Consider the following 17,703-nt stretch of genomic DNA (forward strand, 5'->3'; position numbering starts at 1 on the left):
GCAGTTCTGAATAGAAAATTTCACATTTTTTTTAGCAGCTACAGTCAGAAATGATGCACCACCAAACCACTTTTCCACATCCAAAACGATTAAGTTAAGCGCTTTGTCTAACCCGTCCGGTGGAGGAGGGGACGGGAGGAAGAGCTCCGGGAATAAAGAAATTTGGCGTCGAGTGAATCCCGAACCCGGGCTCTGCGGGTTGACCTGGCCGCCAGGCGCGCAGGGCCGGTGTCTTCTCTCTGGCCAATGGAGCTGGGTGTCGCGACCGACCCTTGGGGCTCCCCGGGAGCCATCCGAGGGATGCGGGAGAATATGTTAGCCCAGCGGCAGAGAGCAAGAGCCGGCAGCCGAAGCGCGAAGGCGGCGGGAGGAAGCCGGAGAGAGCCTCCCAGCACCTAGGGGCTGTGGCTGAGGGGCGGCGGTGGGGGCGGCCAGCGCCGCTCCCACCTTCCCCGCCGGCCTCCGCCGGCCGAGTGACTGCGGTGGGGCCCAATCAGGGCCCCAGCTCGGCCCGGCGCTGCCGCCCGCCCCGTCGGGGAGGCCCAGCCCCGGGGCGGGGAGCGAGGCGAGGGCCCGGCGCGGCGCGGCCCCGCTGGGTCCTGGCCGCCCTGTGCCAGGCGGGGCAGCCCGGAGCAGGCGGCAGTCAGAGGTGCGGCCGACCTGGGAGTGCCCGGCGCGGCTTCGGGCGCAGGTAAGGGGGAGCTGGGCCCCTGCGGGGGGCTCCCGAGGCTCGGCACGAAGCCGGCGTAGCCGAGCGCGGCTGCCCCGTCCCGTCCCGCCGCCGTGCGGGCGCCGAGCCCGGGGCCGTCGCCTGGCCGGGTGTCCCCAGGGCTAGACGGCTCCCGTCCCCGCAGGGGGTCCCCACCGCCTGCTGCCGTCCCCGCAGGGGGTCTCTGCCGCCCAAGTCCGGCCCAGCGGGGCCCCCTGGAGCCGCTGGCCCGCGGCCCTGGCCTGGCTTGGGCGGAGGAGCCCGGCTGCCCTCCCTCCGGGCTGCCGCCCCCGGGCCGGGCGAGGGAGCGTGACCCCGCCGCAGCCCGGCTAGAGGTGAGCTGGAGTCGGCCCTGGTGAGCGCCCTGGAGCTGGCTTTCGTTCCCGGAGTAGAGTTTAGGGAGGTTTGGGGGAGCGGAAGCCTCCGCTTTCATCGGTGCAGGCTGTGGTGGGACGCTGTAGTTAGGAGTGCTGTGAAAATTTGGCTGGGAGTCATATCCTGCACGAGCAAATGTGTTTTGATTTAAGGCCTGGGGTTCTTACATCCTATAATTATTTTTTCTAGGTCTGTTTCTTTTAGTTCTGGGACTTGGGTGAGCTGAAATAGCTGTGCTAGCTCACGCCCTGGCTGAGGTGCAGCTGTAGCAGTGAAAAGGTGCTTTGTACCTATATAGCTGTTTTCACGGGAAGAAATAAGCCACGCTGTTAAGCGCTTTTCTGCGGTATAACATCACGCTTGTGCTCTCCTGTGGAAGTGCAGTGCAGATGATTTGGGACAAACGCAGATGAACACTTTTTGGGACGTGCGCTTGGCTGTGTCTGGAGCATTCAGACTCTGCTGGTTCTGTTTATTTCAGCCCAAGCTCAGATACTACCAGCAGCAAAATGTGTGAGCTCTGGCATGTATTGAAATGGCAGCACGATTGAGCAATGAGAGTTCCAAAAACTAAGCAGCAAAAATGGGTCACTTGGAGTGAGAATATTCTTTGTGCTTACATTATCGAGTATCTGACAGCAAGATGTTTCAGTGTGCCAAATCCAGATTTATTGCTTCTATTAAAGGTAGCAGCCATTGCTTGAGGATTTATGTTTGTCAAGGACAAAAGTGGCTTGCCGTTACAATAAAAACGTGAATACGGATTTCAGTAAAACTGATGAGATTCACAAGGCAGTGCTGCAGACAGGTTGTAGGGTCATTCCAGAAACCAGGAAAACTGAAATCTGTTTTAAGTTTTGGTTCCAAACACGGCAAGCGTTTTGGTCTAGAGAGACTTTTTTTGTGTTGGTAGGAAGTGAGGAGCTGCAGCGCTCCACAGTTTGGGTGGAAGCCATCCTGGGAGAGTTTTGACAATAGGATTTAGTGTAATTTCTTGAAAAGCTGTAGATCAGCTCCTTGAAGCAGGGGGAATTGTTTGGTGTGCAAGTGAGAGACTGACTCAGTGCGTGCTGCGTGGCTCTTAAAGATCAATGTTGCCATGCCTGGAGTATGAAGCCACTGTTTCTCTCCCTGAAGGCAGTGTCAGCTGCATGTGTTTACCTGGCTGCAGAGCTGGGCCTGTGAGAGCTGTCTCTCTCTCCAGCAGCGTTGCTCCTATTCAGAGGCACTGCTGCTTTTGAGCAAGGTGCTGTTAGATATTCAACAGCTGCTGTAACTCTGTCAAGAGCCCAAGTCAAAATATATCATGCCAGATTCAGGCACCTCTGCAGCTTCGGTGAGTTTTGCCGTGGGTTTTCATCCTGTGTGCTGGCTCAGTTCTAGGTTTAGCAGATCAGCTGAAGAACGTTTGAGCTGTTCTGTCCTCTGCACATGTGTCCACAGTAGATCGGTGCTGTGGAGAAATCTGTGAGTAACGTTTCTGCTTCCATGCAGGGTAGAGTGCCTTGAGGTCAGGGATGTCACATGGGGCAGAAGGCGCTGCTGAATGCCATCTTCTGTTCCTACATAGATGCAAGTCATGTTCCTGCTTTGGGCTGTGCTGTCTGTTGCAGTATAAAACATGTTGTGGGAGGTAATGGGGTTCTGATTAAAAGATCTCTGGAGGTGTACTGGGAGACTTCGCTTGCAAGCTGTGCCTGTGAGGATAACTGTTGGCGTTCGTGAAATTACAGCCATTCCCAGGACGCTGAGGCTCGTTCTCATCTGGTGCTGCCAGCCTGGTCCCATCGCTTGCCGGTGATGAGGAGGACAACATCTGCTCTCTGATCACCAGTTGTGTCAGGCTGGTCTGAGGAGAGGAAACGCTATGTGCTGATGTGCATGGTCCCATGTGCTGCAGGAGGTTTTGTCTTAAATCTGCCAGAGTAGGGTGTCTGTGGTTTTTATGTCTTACACTGCATCAAGGAATCAAGACAGTTTCAATGAGGAGAGACTTACTCCTCTGAAGTAAGAGGTCTGGAACAAAGGCGGCTTGCTTACTTTCTTAACAGTGATCTGATGGTATCAAAATGTACCTCTGGCTTACTGAGGACAAAATAGTGCTGCTGCAGACCCGTTAGAGTTACTAATTTCCTTTGTGGTGCTTCAAATCGTGTGTTGTCTGTGATGGTGAGGGAGCACAGAGAGGTGCCTGTGTCACATGTCTGATATGACTGTCCAAAACGTGTCCTTGGCCCCAAGGAAGGGGTAAAAGGAGTGCAAGAAAGTAAATGCTCATTCCTGGCGAGTCTGTTGGTTTGGTGTAGTTTTTGGTAGAGAATGAAATAGCCCAAATATCTGACAGGATTCAGGGAGACAGTGGAGCATCCTGGAAATTTCTGTGGTGTTAGAGTTTGGTGAAGCCCCTGTCCCACTGCTGACAATCTCCATGCCTTTTGTTAAGGTGCTGGTGACTTGTGCCTCAGCTCCTAAATGGCAATGTGCAGGTTAGGTTGCTATGCCTGAGGTGGCTGCTTCTCATCCATCTGTACCTTTGTTATTTTCTGGCTGCAAAGCAAAGCTCAAGTTTTGTTGCTTCTTTAGAGATCTGCGATTATGTTCTGGCCTATTTCTGTACGGCCTCGCTTTGGCAGGCAGGCGTTGTTGTGTTTGCTCTTCTTGTGTGCAGCTTCTGTATACAGCTGTGTATTAAGAATAAATAAAAACAATACCTTAATAAATAAAAACACTTAGTACCGTCCTATACTTAGGCTGAGTGGTGTTCCCCCCATTTGTCATTGTGAGATCCCATTAGTCATCTCATTAGCGACTCTGCTCTTGGATGCAGTCCAAGAGAGGTAAACTACGCTGCCTTGTCTCGTGTTTACTGCTGGTGTCTATACCCAGGCACTCACTTAACATTTATTCATCATGTACTATGAATTCACACCCTGCCTTGCCCTGCTGTATATCCGTTTGTGTGCCCAGAGCCCAGGTTGCATGTTTTGGTGTCTCTTTAACAGAAATACCATGTCTTGTTCTCCTCCTGTGCCAGTCTTTGCATGTGTGCTGACTGTTCTGGCTGCAGCGGAAGGAGGGCATCAGCCTGCCGTGTGCCTTGGTAGGACAGTGAGTGATATTGCTGGAGGGATCACTGCTGAACAGGTTATCTATGAGTGGAGGATCTCAGAAATCAATGATGTTCACTGTTCAGACAGCACTTTGAAGACAGTGGTTTTATGTACACTAATCTTTGTAGCCTGTCATAGGAAAGGCAGCGTGTTACTTCCGAGAGATTACATCTCCTGGTTCTTGAGAAGTCAGCATCCAATCCAGGATTAAAGCTTGGTCTTTTTGGAGGATGATTTTTTCTCTTGCCACAGGGTTGTTATCAGCAGCTGTTGCATCTCTAACTTCAGGCGACTGAGAGCTCAACAGATGGGTACACTGAGCTGTAACACCTATCTTGGTGCCTTTCTGGTGGGGTCTTTGCCTTGGCTCTCTCCTTGCTCTGAGTGCCCTAGCAAGGGTGTTCAGCCATGAACACACAGCAAGATGCAGGCAGCGATACATCAGTTTCCCCCCTCTCTTTTTCTACCCATGTCTCCCCAGTTGGCTTGTGTTTTGGTCCAGCTCAGGGAGAGAAGACTGGCTGTCTGTTATTTTTCTAACAGGCTTTGCTCCCAAGATCATAACTTTCATTCTGTGTAAAGAATTGAATTTTCCATCAATAATTAAGTCATCACACTGGATTTTCAGTTGCTTTCCCATTGTATGCATTGCCCTTGCTACGGGCATATGCGATTTCCTGATACCTTTAACTTCCAGAGCATTTTGTCCCTCTGTGACTTATGTTGTACATGAGGAAAATGTGGTGTTTTAAAGCTTTATGCTTTTTATAACTGCTCTGCTTCTGTTTCTGTCACAAGGCCAAGATAAACCAATTATGTAAAGAGCTGATTTCTTTCCTCAGTGGAAATATATTTAGATACAGGTCTTGAAACCAGCCACAGCTGTATTCTTCCTTCTCTCTGTGTTCTCCTTAGCCACCTTCATCTGTAACAGAGAAGGCAGGTGGAGAATGTGGAAGGGCTTGGGCTGTGCAGTCCAGCCTGGCAAACCCCAGCAGTTTTTCCCCTGGGTGGGAGTCCTGCGCTGTCTTGTTTTCGACTGCTTTGTCCCTTCAGGCCATGAGAGCTAAAGTTTCACCAGCACTGTCTCCACGAGAGGTGCTCACTCTGTGGGGGGAGTGCTGCTAAATCTTGCCCTCATTGCTTGCATGCTGCATCTTTTCCTGCATGTTGTCTTAGGGCCACGAGGAACAGCCCCTGGTGTAGACTAGAGTAGTACCATGCTTTTGATGAAAGAGAAGAACAAGTGTGAATCTTGCTAAAACTGCTGGGAGATGCAAAAGCCAAAACATGTGAGATTACTTAGGCAAGGGAGATTGGATAACCTGTCCGGCATCAGGCTGGTGTCCCACTGTCTGTTAAGGTAAGGCTGCTCGCTGTTGCTCTGCCTCATTAAGCCATACTGGTTGTGCCAAAGAACCAGGGCCAGAGGCCATTTAAAGAGTCTCTGGTTCAACGTGCCAGAAGAAAGACAGAAATAACAAAAAGTCCGACTTTAAGCAGCCATGTACGTGCATCTTGATGGCAGTCACACTTCTGGTAGGCTCACTGCTACACTCTTGAATGAATAAAATCCCATTGAATGCCATCTGTGAGCATAGGGACTCCAAGATAGAGTGCAGTGGTCCAAAATTTGATTTGTACTTGCATCTTTCTTTGAAAGCTTTTTTTCTTAAATGTTAGTGGAGAACTTAAGGCAGAGACTTGAGCCAGCTATTACAGCATCTGAACTGGTGAATCTTTGCGCTGTTAAAGACAGCCCTATAATTATGTCTTTGATTTAAAGTGTGCAGATTTATGCTAGTGGTTATCTGATTTTTAAAGTTTTCTCGTAAGTCCAAATGTGGCAGATGTGGGAGAACAACTTTTGCCACATCTGTAATGCAGCAAGAAAAAAATAAGTGGAAATGATGATGATAATATGGTCTTACATGCCTGTTTTCGAGTTGATCAATTCTGAAACAAAAATCTAGGGGAAAAGTGTAGTGTGTATTTAAAATATGAAAGTAGGAGATGACCCCAAATAATTCATAAGACTGCAGTGGTTCTGAAGGGAGATACAACATTCCCAAACTTTAGCTGGTAACAGAACATAGCTTTTGTAGTAAAAACAAGCAAGCTGCTGAATAGGCCAGCCTCCATCTCCTCATTTTCAAATATTCCCCTTGTAGTGATCTTTTATGACTGGCAGAATCAGGAACACACACACACTTATCAAATTAGCAGCAGGATCACTTCCTGAGGAAGGGTGGTGACTTGTGATCCTGTGACAGCTTTACACATTGCTATCCCTGTGCTGCATGGTGGGCATGGCCCTGTGAACCTGATTCGCTTGTGGTTATGTGGTTGGACATCCATGGGCTGAATGACTGGCTTAGAATCACAGAATCACAGAATTTCTAGGTTGGAAGAGACCTCAAGATCATCGAGTCCAACCTCTGACCTAACGCTAGCAGTCCCCACTAAACTATATCCCTAAGCTAGCAGTGTGAGGAATAGGACATCTCACGGCAAGTTCTGAATTTAAATAGAAGGTCCTTAAAAATAACGATGTATTTTTTCTTTTGTCCAAGGAGAGGAATTCAGGGAGTGAATCAGAAGCTGTTCTATTGGCTTTTGTCCCTCGAAGCAGAACTCTGTAACTGGTTTCTCTCTCTACAGCAGAGAGGTACGGTTAAGGTTTGATCATGTTCATGCTTCAAGGGAGAGCCATGGCTTGAGCTGGCTGCGTTCAGTTCATCGCAGTAGTTTCTGTGGCTTGTGGTTTATTGCTGACTCCTGCTTTCCTGGTGACCCCTAAGGGAAAGAGCTTGCTGCACACCCAGCAGTTGATCTGAGGTTCCTGCAGTCAGTCACTGACTTTGAGGATGTGCTGGGTTTACTTGGTGTGCTATGTGACACTGAAAGGCTTTTGGCAAGGCAGCTGTTGAACTGAGCAGAATCCCCAATGTTCAGTGAACTTCAATGCCATTCAAAGGATCTAGAGTTGTCCAGAACGTCTAGGTAGGTATTCTCCTGAAGTCTTGACTTGATATTTTCTCTCTCAAGTATACGTACACATTAGCTGTAGCTATAGGTTCAGGGAGAAATCCAGCCTCAAAGGTATAAGCGTTGTTGAAGCAGGTGAGCTATTTTAAGTGGCCTAAATCACAGGGAGTGTAAGTATGGGGAGAACAATGTGCGGGCCCTTGGAGGCTGGTCTCTGTGTTTTCAGAAGTCATGAGATGGGCATGTGAAGGTGTGTGTAGGACCAAATTAAGGTTGTGCAGAGCATGATGCAAATTATCAACGTCTGTCTCAACCGGCAGGTGACAAAAAGTATCTTCATTGTACAAATGTGTTGAGCTGTTGCTGTGTTTCTGAACATAGTTATTGTCCCGCATGGCTGTAGCAGTGGTCATGGGTTCTGTCCAGCTCAACAAGGGTGCAGACAGTGTGGGTTTGTGAAAATCACCCTTGCTGTATGGACACTGCTAGAATCTGTTTTCCCTTAGCCTTGGGTCAGGTACTCAAGTAATGAAAAGGTCCTGCAGAGGTGAAGCGTTGGCAAGGAGAGGGAGCATGTAGCTAATTGGGATCTCTGCAGTTAGAGTGTAGTTAGAGTGTAGAAGGATATTATCTCTGCAATTAGAGTGTAGAAGGATATTAATAGATACTAGGCATGTGACTGCTGTTGTACCTTGCTGTGTAAGGCTTTCTGGTAGATTCAAAGGGTCTTCTCCACCACCTAGCTTAAATGTAGCACTGGTTTATTTGTATCCATCCCAGAGAAGTGGGCAGAGTGTGTTGCCTCTGAGAGCTGAAGAGAATAGGGTGCAGATGGAGGCAAGGGCATGGATGGGGCCATGCTGGGGACGTGGTGGCTGTGGGGGGGCCAGGAGCAATCACGGTGCTGGGAGCAGCTGGATTCCCCATCCGAATGTACATGCTGGAAGGCAGGCTGCTGTGGTGGGAGGTGGTGGCGTAATGAATGGCTCTGCTCCCTCTGCTGCTCAGCTGGAGCCTTTTTGCTCTCCTTCCTATAGTGAAAGCACCTCTGATAGGCTTTTGCTCATTGGGTGGAAGGGGTGGTACATTGGGGTCCTCTTATAAGAATGAGACAAAAACTTAATCCTCCCAAGATGACGTATGCAAGGTCTCTGTTGCATGCTACCCAAAGCTGCCAGTCGCTTTGGATAGCATACCTCCTGAGAATCTCTCTGTGCTGCAAGGGGGCCCTTCATGTTTTCTCCCCAGTTCCTGTCCACTGCTGTGCACACAGTGGGGCAAGGTCTGCCTCAGGACAAGGTGGGTGTGTTGACCAGCTAATCTCTGGGAAAGGCACATGGGAGCTAGGTGCCTCCCGATGGTTTGGGTGCTAGCTTTGTAGTGCCTTCTATCCTGCTTCCATAACAGCATAAAACAAAGGAGGCGTTTTTTTTTTTTTTTTTTTTTTTTTTTTTTTTTTTTTTTAACTCTTAATTTAAGTCTGTGGGAAGTTGGTTTTGGTTTAGAGCAGGGATCTGAAAAGGCTTGTCAGTTGGATCTTAGAACCATTCAGCTTTTTTTTTTTTTTATGTAACCAAAGTTCATTTAATGCGTGACAGCACTTTTAATTTACGTTTTTAAAGGAAACATCAGGGGAAAGTTCAGAAATGCATATTTATGTATCTTGGCTAAGCTTGGGTCTAAGAACTTGTTTTTCTTATTTCAATGAAAGAGAATTTATTGTCTTAGGCTGGGATTCTTTTCTGTTTATTGGAGAGGACAAAAACCACAAAAGAGCGTATAGTGGCTTACATTTGTCTACCCCTTCCTTTGGGTATGAAACCTGTTATTAACAGGTTCCAACCAAAAGTGTCCTCTCAGAGGTTTCCTGACATGTCCTGTTGGTGTTCTACATGTACCTTCCATGCAGTGCTGGGTAGGATCACTGCAACCTCTGACAGTGCTGGTATAGAAACTTGTTTTCAGGGGTGTCTGCAGGACCCACAGCACAAGCAGGACTTTGGACACCATGTGAGTGCATCTGTTCTCACCACCCTTGCTGGGGGCGCAGATGTGCCCCCCTTACACTCCCTGGCCTTGCAGGTGTACACAGCATAGCTGTGGCTGTGTGTTTTTAGCGTGGGCTGGTCCGACCACTGCCGAGAACGGTGAAAGTGCCGTGGTGCTCACAAGACCCTGTGCTTCCACCTACGGCGGCAGCACCCATATGCCCCAAAGGCTGTGATGATGTTTCTCAGCAAGCTTCCCATGGATGATGAATCCTTTCCCCCTTCCAGGCCTTCACAGGAATTAATGAAGCAGTATCGATGATGCAATTGAGCGTTACATGCCAGGAGTAGTAACAGGTCCATCATCCATGGACATGCTTCTGCAGCAGCATCTGGCTGGCTGTCCCTCTGTTTGCAGCACTGCTAGAGAGCATCCTTTCCGTGAACAGCCGTGAGGCTTAAAATGTAATGTGGAGATAAGAGCATTGTGATTTATTTTCAGGGTGGTGCTGGTAAACTTCCTGCAGCTTGGTGGGGAAGATAATCTTGCAGGTTTGGGCTCCATTGTTGTGACTGTGTCTAAGGTGAATATAAGAAAAATATTTTGGTCGAATAGGCTTTCCTCTCTGTTTCATCCAAAAGGAAAAATCTGTTATGGGCCTGATACATTGTTCTTATTACTAAGAGTATCTGAGTGGGACCTGAATCTGTAATTACTTGCACGTCCTTATCTGTGTGATGCAGTCTTTTCCAGGTTGCTTGTTTGGCTTTCAGAATCACTCATCACGACATGCACTGTTAAATCCACATATGCAGAAGTACTTGATCATAAAGATGTCTATATGGCAAATGGCATTTCTTTTGGAATTGTTTTGGGCATCATGGTAGAAATGGCTGCTAATGACCAGCATTTATTTTGCTTACAGAAACTCTGGAGCTGCAGAGGGAAAGGAGGGTGATGTGCAGAGAAGTTGGGCGAGACATTTGTCAAAAGGCTTTCCCATAGAGAGGAGGGACTGATCACCTGCAATGCCTGCCAGGGGTGAGGCATCCACATATGCTGACTGGGAGGAGAGGGAATGTCTTCTAGCCCTGTGTGGTGATTGCCTGTGTTGATTCAGTAAACGGAAACTTTCCATAGTAAAAGCAGTTCTGCACATTCCCAAACTTAACATCCCCTTCCTTCTTCATTCCCTTTGGTGTGTGTTATCAGGCATTACAAAGAGCATTGAAAGTGAGGTTGGAAGCTGGAACCATGTTTGCCCTGCTAATGGTGACAACATTGCAAGGATGGAGTCCTATCACATCTCCAGAGAGCTTTTTGTCAGAGCAAAACCACAGCAGGCCCTTGGAGATTGCCTCCTTTTGTACAGGATGGTGGCAGGTAGAGCTAGAGATGTTACTCCTTTTGGACCAGGCTGGGAGGCTGTCCCTCTGTTGTCTGCATGTTATGTAGTAGTGGATGTTTTTTCCTTCTGACTTGGAAAAAGTGCTAAAGCAGTACCTTGAGTTCAGGGCTACTTTCTGCAAGAAGCCTCCATGCTGCTGTCTCTATCTAAAATCCTTCTGAGTCTTCAGCTTCTTGCACTCAGATCTTGTGGTGTATGAAACTCCTTCTTTCTCTGCTCTCTTTCAGGGAATTTTTACAAATAAATCAATAGCTGTCTAGTTATGACAGCGAGAAGTAAAAGGCTGTAATGTCTCCATGGCTACCTAAAAAGTACTTGCAAAATGCTAATGGAAGAGAGTGCCCTACAATTATCCCATATTTCCTTGCATGCAGACTGAAAATCGTTTGCATTAGTTAAGTAATTGTTGCACGCTTGTTCAGTATTTGGTTACTGGAATAAATTTTTGTTCTTTTAACCTTGTGAGGCTGAAAAAATGAGTTGTTTTAAATAGAAAACTACCTGACCTGAGCTCTTGGTAGATGAACTGACAGTAAGTGCACCAGCTAAATCCAGCTTTCTTTTCCCTTGTGTTTCATGTAGCATCTGAAAAGAGACAGCTTGTGGCAAATTAGCTAGGGTAAGACTACAAAAAGATTGAATTATTCCTGTTTCAACAGCTCACAGCGTGCAAGTACTTGCTGGCTGGTTTGTACATAATCTGTATCTTGGATGAGTTTGCCAGAGCTTCTTCGATTGAGAGGAAAGTAAATAATTTCCAACTGGAAACCTTGCCTTTGATGTAAATGATAATTTATTCATTCATCAGTAAAAACACCACGGAGACACAATGAGCAAAAATTGTGGCAAGTCTGTGTTTGAGTGTCTCACAATAAATGCCTGGGCCTGTTTTGTTTTGTGAAGAGAAGATGTTTGACGTGCTGTCCTGCACTGTCCTGAAAAGTCACTTTGCTCCTAGTGAAATATAGCGCTGGCACGAAAATGCAGTTGTCAAAGCATATGTGAGGTCGTCCTGTGCATGTAGTTGTGCCCTATGCTGCTCTGGTCACTTCAGGGCATGGCACAAAAATAACAGGGTGCAGAGTGAGGTCTGCTGTAGTTAGGCAAGGCTAATCTTACTGTCAGGCATCTGTAAATGCAGAAGTACATGTAGTTGGGACAAGATAATGTTTCTGTAGGGACTTGCCTTGATACAATGATTTATTGCAGCACTTCTGGAAGGGAGAGACTGAGCGGGTAGGGAAGTTACAAACATGTGGCAATAGTTTAGGATTGGCGTCCTGGTCATTTAGGACAGCGCATCCAGCTGGACTGGCGGTACTAAGTTGGAATTTGGCTGTGGCACTGCAGGTAATGCTTTCTCTTACAAAATATGCTATACCATCTTTTTATGGCTGTGGGGATTTAGGCCTGGCTTCGTTGTCACATGCGATGAAAAATCCTGTCATGCCTTACCTTAAAAAGTGGGGTGAAGTCCTATCCCCTGATAACACTTGCTATTGTAAGAAGACGGAGGCATTTGGCTGAATTAATGATTGACTTAAAAACAACAGAAGAGGTCCCTCCAGGCTCTGGGGTTTTGTATCGGGTGTGCTCATCTCGCCAGCTGCCCCTCGCCATCCCAGGTGTGGCAGCTCTCTGTCTTGTAAGCTTTCAGTGCTGTGTGATCTGGCCAGACTCAGTGCCTCCTGTCCTGTTTGCCACTCCTAGCAACAATGAGAGGAGGGGGGTCCTTGACAGCCGACGTGTATGTGACCCCTAATCACATCCCTGCTGGAGGACGGGCTCCCTAACTGCAGCTGTGCCCTGCTGCATGACCTGTCACTCACAGTGGAATCCCCTGGTAAGTGCAGAGTCCTGTCTTTAATCCTGCTTGTCTAGCTTGCACTACAAAGCCTCGAGGCAGGAACTTTGTCTCCCATCTCCACAGCCTCCTGCCTGGATCTCATCAATGTTTACACAGACATGCGAGGGCAGCCAGAGGTTCTCTGGAGCCTGATAGATGCCATACATGAGATTAATCCAAATTAAACTGTTACGCCTTCCACAATAAACAGGAGATAGTAGCACAGATTCAGCATGTTGCATAGCTTTAAGACTACGAAGAACAAAAAGTGAATCCTCCTCCAGAAGTTGGCCATGCCTGTATTAGGCTCAAAGAAATTTTGAGACAAACCAGTGCTCCAAGCTCACTGTGTGGGTGTTTGTGAGAAGCGAAGGCTCCTTGGATGGATTTATGGGAGAGGATTGTGGGTGCAGCAGTGCTGAAGATGAAGTGAGGGAGCTGAACAAAGCATGGGCCTGCTCTGCGTGAATTTGTGGTTGTGGGCTCATGTGCTTCTCCCTGCAAGAATGGAAGAGGGCAGGTTGAATGCCATGGGTTGACCTGGAGCTGGTTAGCCTGCCTGATGGCATTTTGTTTATCATACAGGTACGTGTGCTCGCTCCACGTGCTTGACAGCAATAAGAATGTGTCTTAGGGGTATGGAGACCAGGGGGAGACAATCTGGTTGGGTCAGTCTTCGAGTGGGCATGAGGAGGCTGCCTCGTTGTTGCTGCAGAGCTTCTTGCAGTGCTTGGGGCGTGCTGAGGGTTGGTTGGTGTCCAGGCTGACAACAGGGAGCCTGGCACTGGCCACAGAAGCAGGAAAGCTTGCTGCTGGGGGAGCTGGCTCTGTCCCTGACCCCTTTTCCCAGCACTGGCATGAAGGTGTGGTGGACTTTCCAGCAGGGAGGACAGCCCTGGAGGCCAGGAGTATTTTCACTGGATGGAGTCCAGGTCACCCACGGGGACGTGAAGCTTTGCTGGCTTGTGTCTTTGGATTAGGCATATTTCTCCCAGTGAGCGTTTACGCCTTGCAGAAAGTGACAAGCCTACAAAAATGCATACACTCTGGGCCTGGTGCTGGTCTCAAACACTGATGGAGGCGAGTGATGGACTGGTGTGCTTCTGGGCTTAAAGAGAGCAGCGTGGTGCTCGGAGGGTTCCCAGCACCACCTTGTGGGAGTGGCCCTGGGGGCTGGGAATGGGGAGGTAGGGGTGCTGTGGAAGGGTTTCAAACTGCAGGTCAGCACGGGAGCTCAGCATGGCTTGTCTGCGGGTGTGAATGTGGCAGTGAATGTGGCACTATCACCATCCAGCTGCCGCCTCTGCCTGCGAGGAGATCGTCTAGGTCTGGTGGGTGCCAACAGGCATGCGACCCCTCTTTGGGGCTCTGGAGAGGCAGTTTCTGACTGTGAGCTCTGATCCTCTGTGCCCATTGCACCTGTGTTTGAGGAGAGGACCAATTCTGTATTACACAGCGGCAATCAGGCATTGATTTTCCAAGCATGTTGCTTAGGAGTAAAGTACAGAGGAAACGCTGCTGATGGCGAGGAAGGAACTTGCTGTATCCCCTGTACTTGTGGGTCCCTCCTCCCCTTTGCTGCCTGCTCAGCAGATGAGCATATTAACTGCTTGTGGCTGGATTTCCAGAGAGGAGGCTGCTTCTTGAGACTTCCTCTCGTAACTCACATCTGTGATGGATGCAGGCTGTGTTATGATTCCCGTCCAGCTGTGTATGTGTGTATGGGGGGAGAGATGTTATTTTGGCATCTGCAAAGACAACTTGCCTAAAAATAGGCTAAAGCCACAAACTTAGCAGCAGAAGTAGCTGTACCCAGAGTCTTGCTTGTTGCATCTTTCTTTTTATTCTTCCTCCCCTTAAGAAATATTTGTTTGGAATACGCACTGTGCCACAGCTTTAGCACAAAAGTTGCTTGTGGTGGGGGACTGAGCAGCTGCTGGGGTGGATAAGGCCAGGCTGAGCTCTGCTTGGGGCTCCAGGGCTCAGGTATGTTGCTGCACTCTTTTTCTTTCCTTCTTTCATCCATCGCTCCTCTTTTGGATCCTGAACTCCTCCAAGATGGGGAGCAGAGTGGCGTGCAGAGCCCTCGCTGCATTGGATTAAGTTAGCTGGTACCAGAGACCTACAGATTTTAGGACTGCGAATCAACTGAGCCTGTGAGCAGGAGGAGCGGTTGTTTGGCTGTGTTCTTGTGGTTGTTTTCTGTTCACCGACTGCATTGCTGGGGTAGTAGATAGCGGTGTTGAATTTTTGGACAAGGCTTTTGAACAAGATCTTGTCTCAAGATGCTCGGTCAACCACCTACTGTAATGCAGAGTGCCAGTCTAGTTTTGCAAATTGAAGCTCTTACGATCTTTGTGTTAATTTAATTTCCTGCATAAGACACGGAGCTAGATGATTCAAAGAAACACTGTAGACATGTAATCCAGGTAGAAGCAGAATTTCCATATGTATGCATGTGCAATACTTAAAGTTTTCTGGTGACATCAGGGAGGAAGTATAAAAATACACACAAAAAATCAATCCTATAAAACTTGTCTATTTTGAAGAAAGCATTTAGTTGGTAGGGATCTGCATAATGGAAAACAGTCAAAGCAAGAATGGAGAAAGCATCAAATTAGTATCTTCTCTAGTGGTGGGAGTGGGGTGCATTGTCTCTTAAATGAATGTAAAAATGTATTCCAGACAGCTTGTGAACAGTCAAGATTCAGTGGTGTGAGCATAAGGGCTATTATTTTGGGTTCCCGGCTGGATTCCAACTTCAGGAATCCTGATTCAGGGTCAAATGCCTCCTTGCTATAGACAGGCTTCCAGTACTTAAAGGGGGCCTACAGGAGAGCTGGGGAGGGACTCTGTCACAGAGTATAGTGGTAGGCCAAGGGGAATGGCTTTAAACTAAAAAAGGGTAGGTTTAGATTAGACATTAGGAAGAAACTCTTCACTCAGAGGGTGGTGAGGCCCTGGCACAGGCTGCCCAGAGAAGCTGTGGATGCCGCATCCCTGCAGGTGTTCAAGGCCAGGCTGGATGGGGCTTTGGGCAGCCTGGTCTGGTGGGAGGTGTCCCTGCTGGGGGCAGTGGGATGGAACCAGGTGGTCTTTAGGGTCCTTTCAAACCCAAGCTATTCTGTGATTACCACCTCCTCCTATTCCATGGGACCAGCAACTCAATCACTTTTCCACCCTCCAATGTCCTTTGTAATTGAGCCTTGCCCACGTGCGTTGAGCTCAATACTGGCTCCTGCAAAGTCATGAGTGCTCAAAATAACACTCTTGCCACGCTTCCTGTGTCAAGTGGCTGAAGAGAAGTATTTGTGGGAAGAGGTGGTCCTGTGAGGCGGAGCAGACCCCTCACACGTTAATCGAGCTCAAGTGAACTTGGGCCTCCTGTGAAAAGAGGGCAGTGCTCTGGATAGCAGTGCCTGTGCTTGCCAGGACACCACAGGGTCCAAATGCTCTCTGTGGGGTGTGTATTTATACAGAGCACTATGCTTCTTATATATGTGTATATATAGATACAGCACTGAAATATTAAAGTAAATATATGTAAATATATATAAAGGGGTCTATATTATAAAAAGTTCAGCTGCTCTCTGAATTTGTCCATAGGGTACAAGGGTGTTGTTCCTGCATATCTGTGTGCATGGCAGGGGAAAACAGCAGGGTGAACTCACAGGATTTAGGATTTACCTGAGCGCTGCCTGCTTGTGCTGCTGCTAGGTGTTGCTGAAACACGCATTGTCAAACTGTTGCCTCTGTCTCCCTCTGACTCGAATTAAAAGTGCCACGCTTCAATTAAAGATGCAGATGAGAGGTCAAGCTACGGGCACTGCTTGAATTAATTTTTCAATGTAGACAAGCTCTCTGCTAATCAGTGTGTATATCAAGTCCTGCAGCAGTTTAGTGCTTTTTGTTCTGCCACTTTCCTTCCCTGCATGCTGCCCTCCTGCTGCACCGCTGTTCAAAGTCTGTCTCATTTCAGAAGTGTCTGCCTATCAACAATACATCAAATGATGCTCCTCAGGCTGTGTGTATTATAAAACATGTGTGTGTATAGCTGTGTATATGTGTATATATAATTTCCAAATGCTTTGTATAGCAAGAGCATGATAATACAGTGTGTTTAATTGTGAATTGAATTAACAGAGTAATACTGCTGTTAAAAATATCCAGCAGGACTCAAGCTGGGAGCAAGGACATGTGCAAGTTACCTGGTTGGTGCACTCAACTCTGTGGTATGAAAGAGCTTTCCTGTCCCTTGTCAAGGGCCTGCTGTCTGTGTCTTCCAGTCGATCTGTGTGCCTCAGCATGATACGCTTGTGTTCAGTACTCTGCTTGCACAGTGTGGGTGTAAGAAGCTGTTCCATCCTGCTGACCTTCCTCATTTCTTCAAGCTTAACGTTGCTGGTCATAAGAAGTACAGCTACATGGCTTGGTGCTTCCTAAATTGTTTAAAAGGAGCTCTTGGGAATAAAGGCTGTTATTGCTCTTTTTCTTTGCTTTCTCTTCAGTCTGCTAATAATCTTGGCTTCTTGTTCACTTTTTCCCCTCTTTTTAAAGACTAGGAAAACAATGGTCTCTTTTTTTTTTTTTTTTTTTTTTTGAACTGAGTTTGCTACAGCGTCTGTAGGACAAATAAATCTTTTGCTTTTTCCTGGCTTAAAAATACCTCTAGTTGGAGGGAAACTATAAATCTAAAATAAAGAAAACTATAGTTTGGCCTTTCTTTCTTGGTTAGGCACAGAGTGATGTAATGAAAGGGCTACCAGGAGGACCAGAGAGATAAATTGTATGGGCTTGAGGACTTTTCTTCATTGCTTTCCTGACTCTGCCTTCCAGCCAGCCCCACACTTGGCCAAAGTCAGTCCCCAGCTGCTGCAGCAGTAACTTGCAGCTCACCTTTACGTGCGCACTCACCACAGCGATCATCCCTATCGCGGCTATGCTGAGCGAAGCAGGAGGGCTGGCTGACGAGGGCCTGCAGCCCCGTTCCCTGCTACCCCGTGTCCAGCCCTGAGCAATCTCACCTTGTTTGAGCTGGTAACCCTGCCAGCTGTGCACAGCTGGAGCACAGCCTGCTCTCGCCCGCAACTTCTTCTCCTGGGCAAGCGGGAGCAAAGAGGAGGCCTGGGTTGGAGGTGACCTCAGGGAGGCTGTAGGGTGGTCACACAGCATCTCTATTCCTTTGGTCGTATGACCAGTGTGGTGGCCCTTTCCCAACCCCTCCTACCCCTTTGGACTGTTTTGGGGCTAATAGTAGCTGAGTGGGGAGCATATAGCT

General features: G+C 48.1%; 1 protein-coding gene across 13 annotated transcripts in view; it reads left to right on the forward strand.

Moving 5' to 3' along the window:
• The first annotated feature begins 404 nt into the window (after positions 1-404).
• Positions 405-17,703, forward strand: part of PPFIBP1 (PPFIA binding protein 1) — a 113,016-nt gene continuing 95,717 nt past the window's right edge. For 3 of the 13 annotated variants that reach the window (XM_082783153.1, XM_082783146.1, XM_082783157.1), the window contains exon 1: positions 411-691. The gene's annotated coding sequence lies outside the window, so the exon portion shown is untranslated. Of the gene's footprint in view, positions 692-1,021; positions 1,045-17,703 lie in introns of those variants that run through there. The other 10 variants (XM_082783158.1, XM_082783155.1, XM_082783159.1 and 7 more) reach the window with 8 other exon arrangements.

Source organism: Aythya marila (assembly GCF_965140915.1).
Source record: "Aythya marila genome assembly, chromosome: 1".
Classification (NCBI taxonomy): domain Eukaryota; kingdom Metazoa; phylum Chordata; class Aves; order Anseriformes; family Anatidae; genus Aythya; species Aythya marila.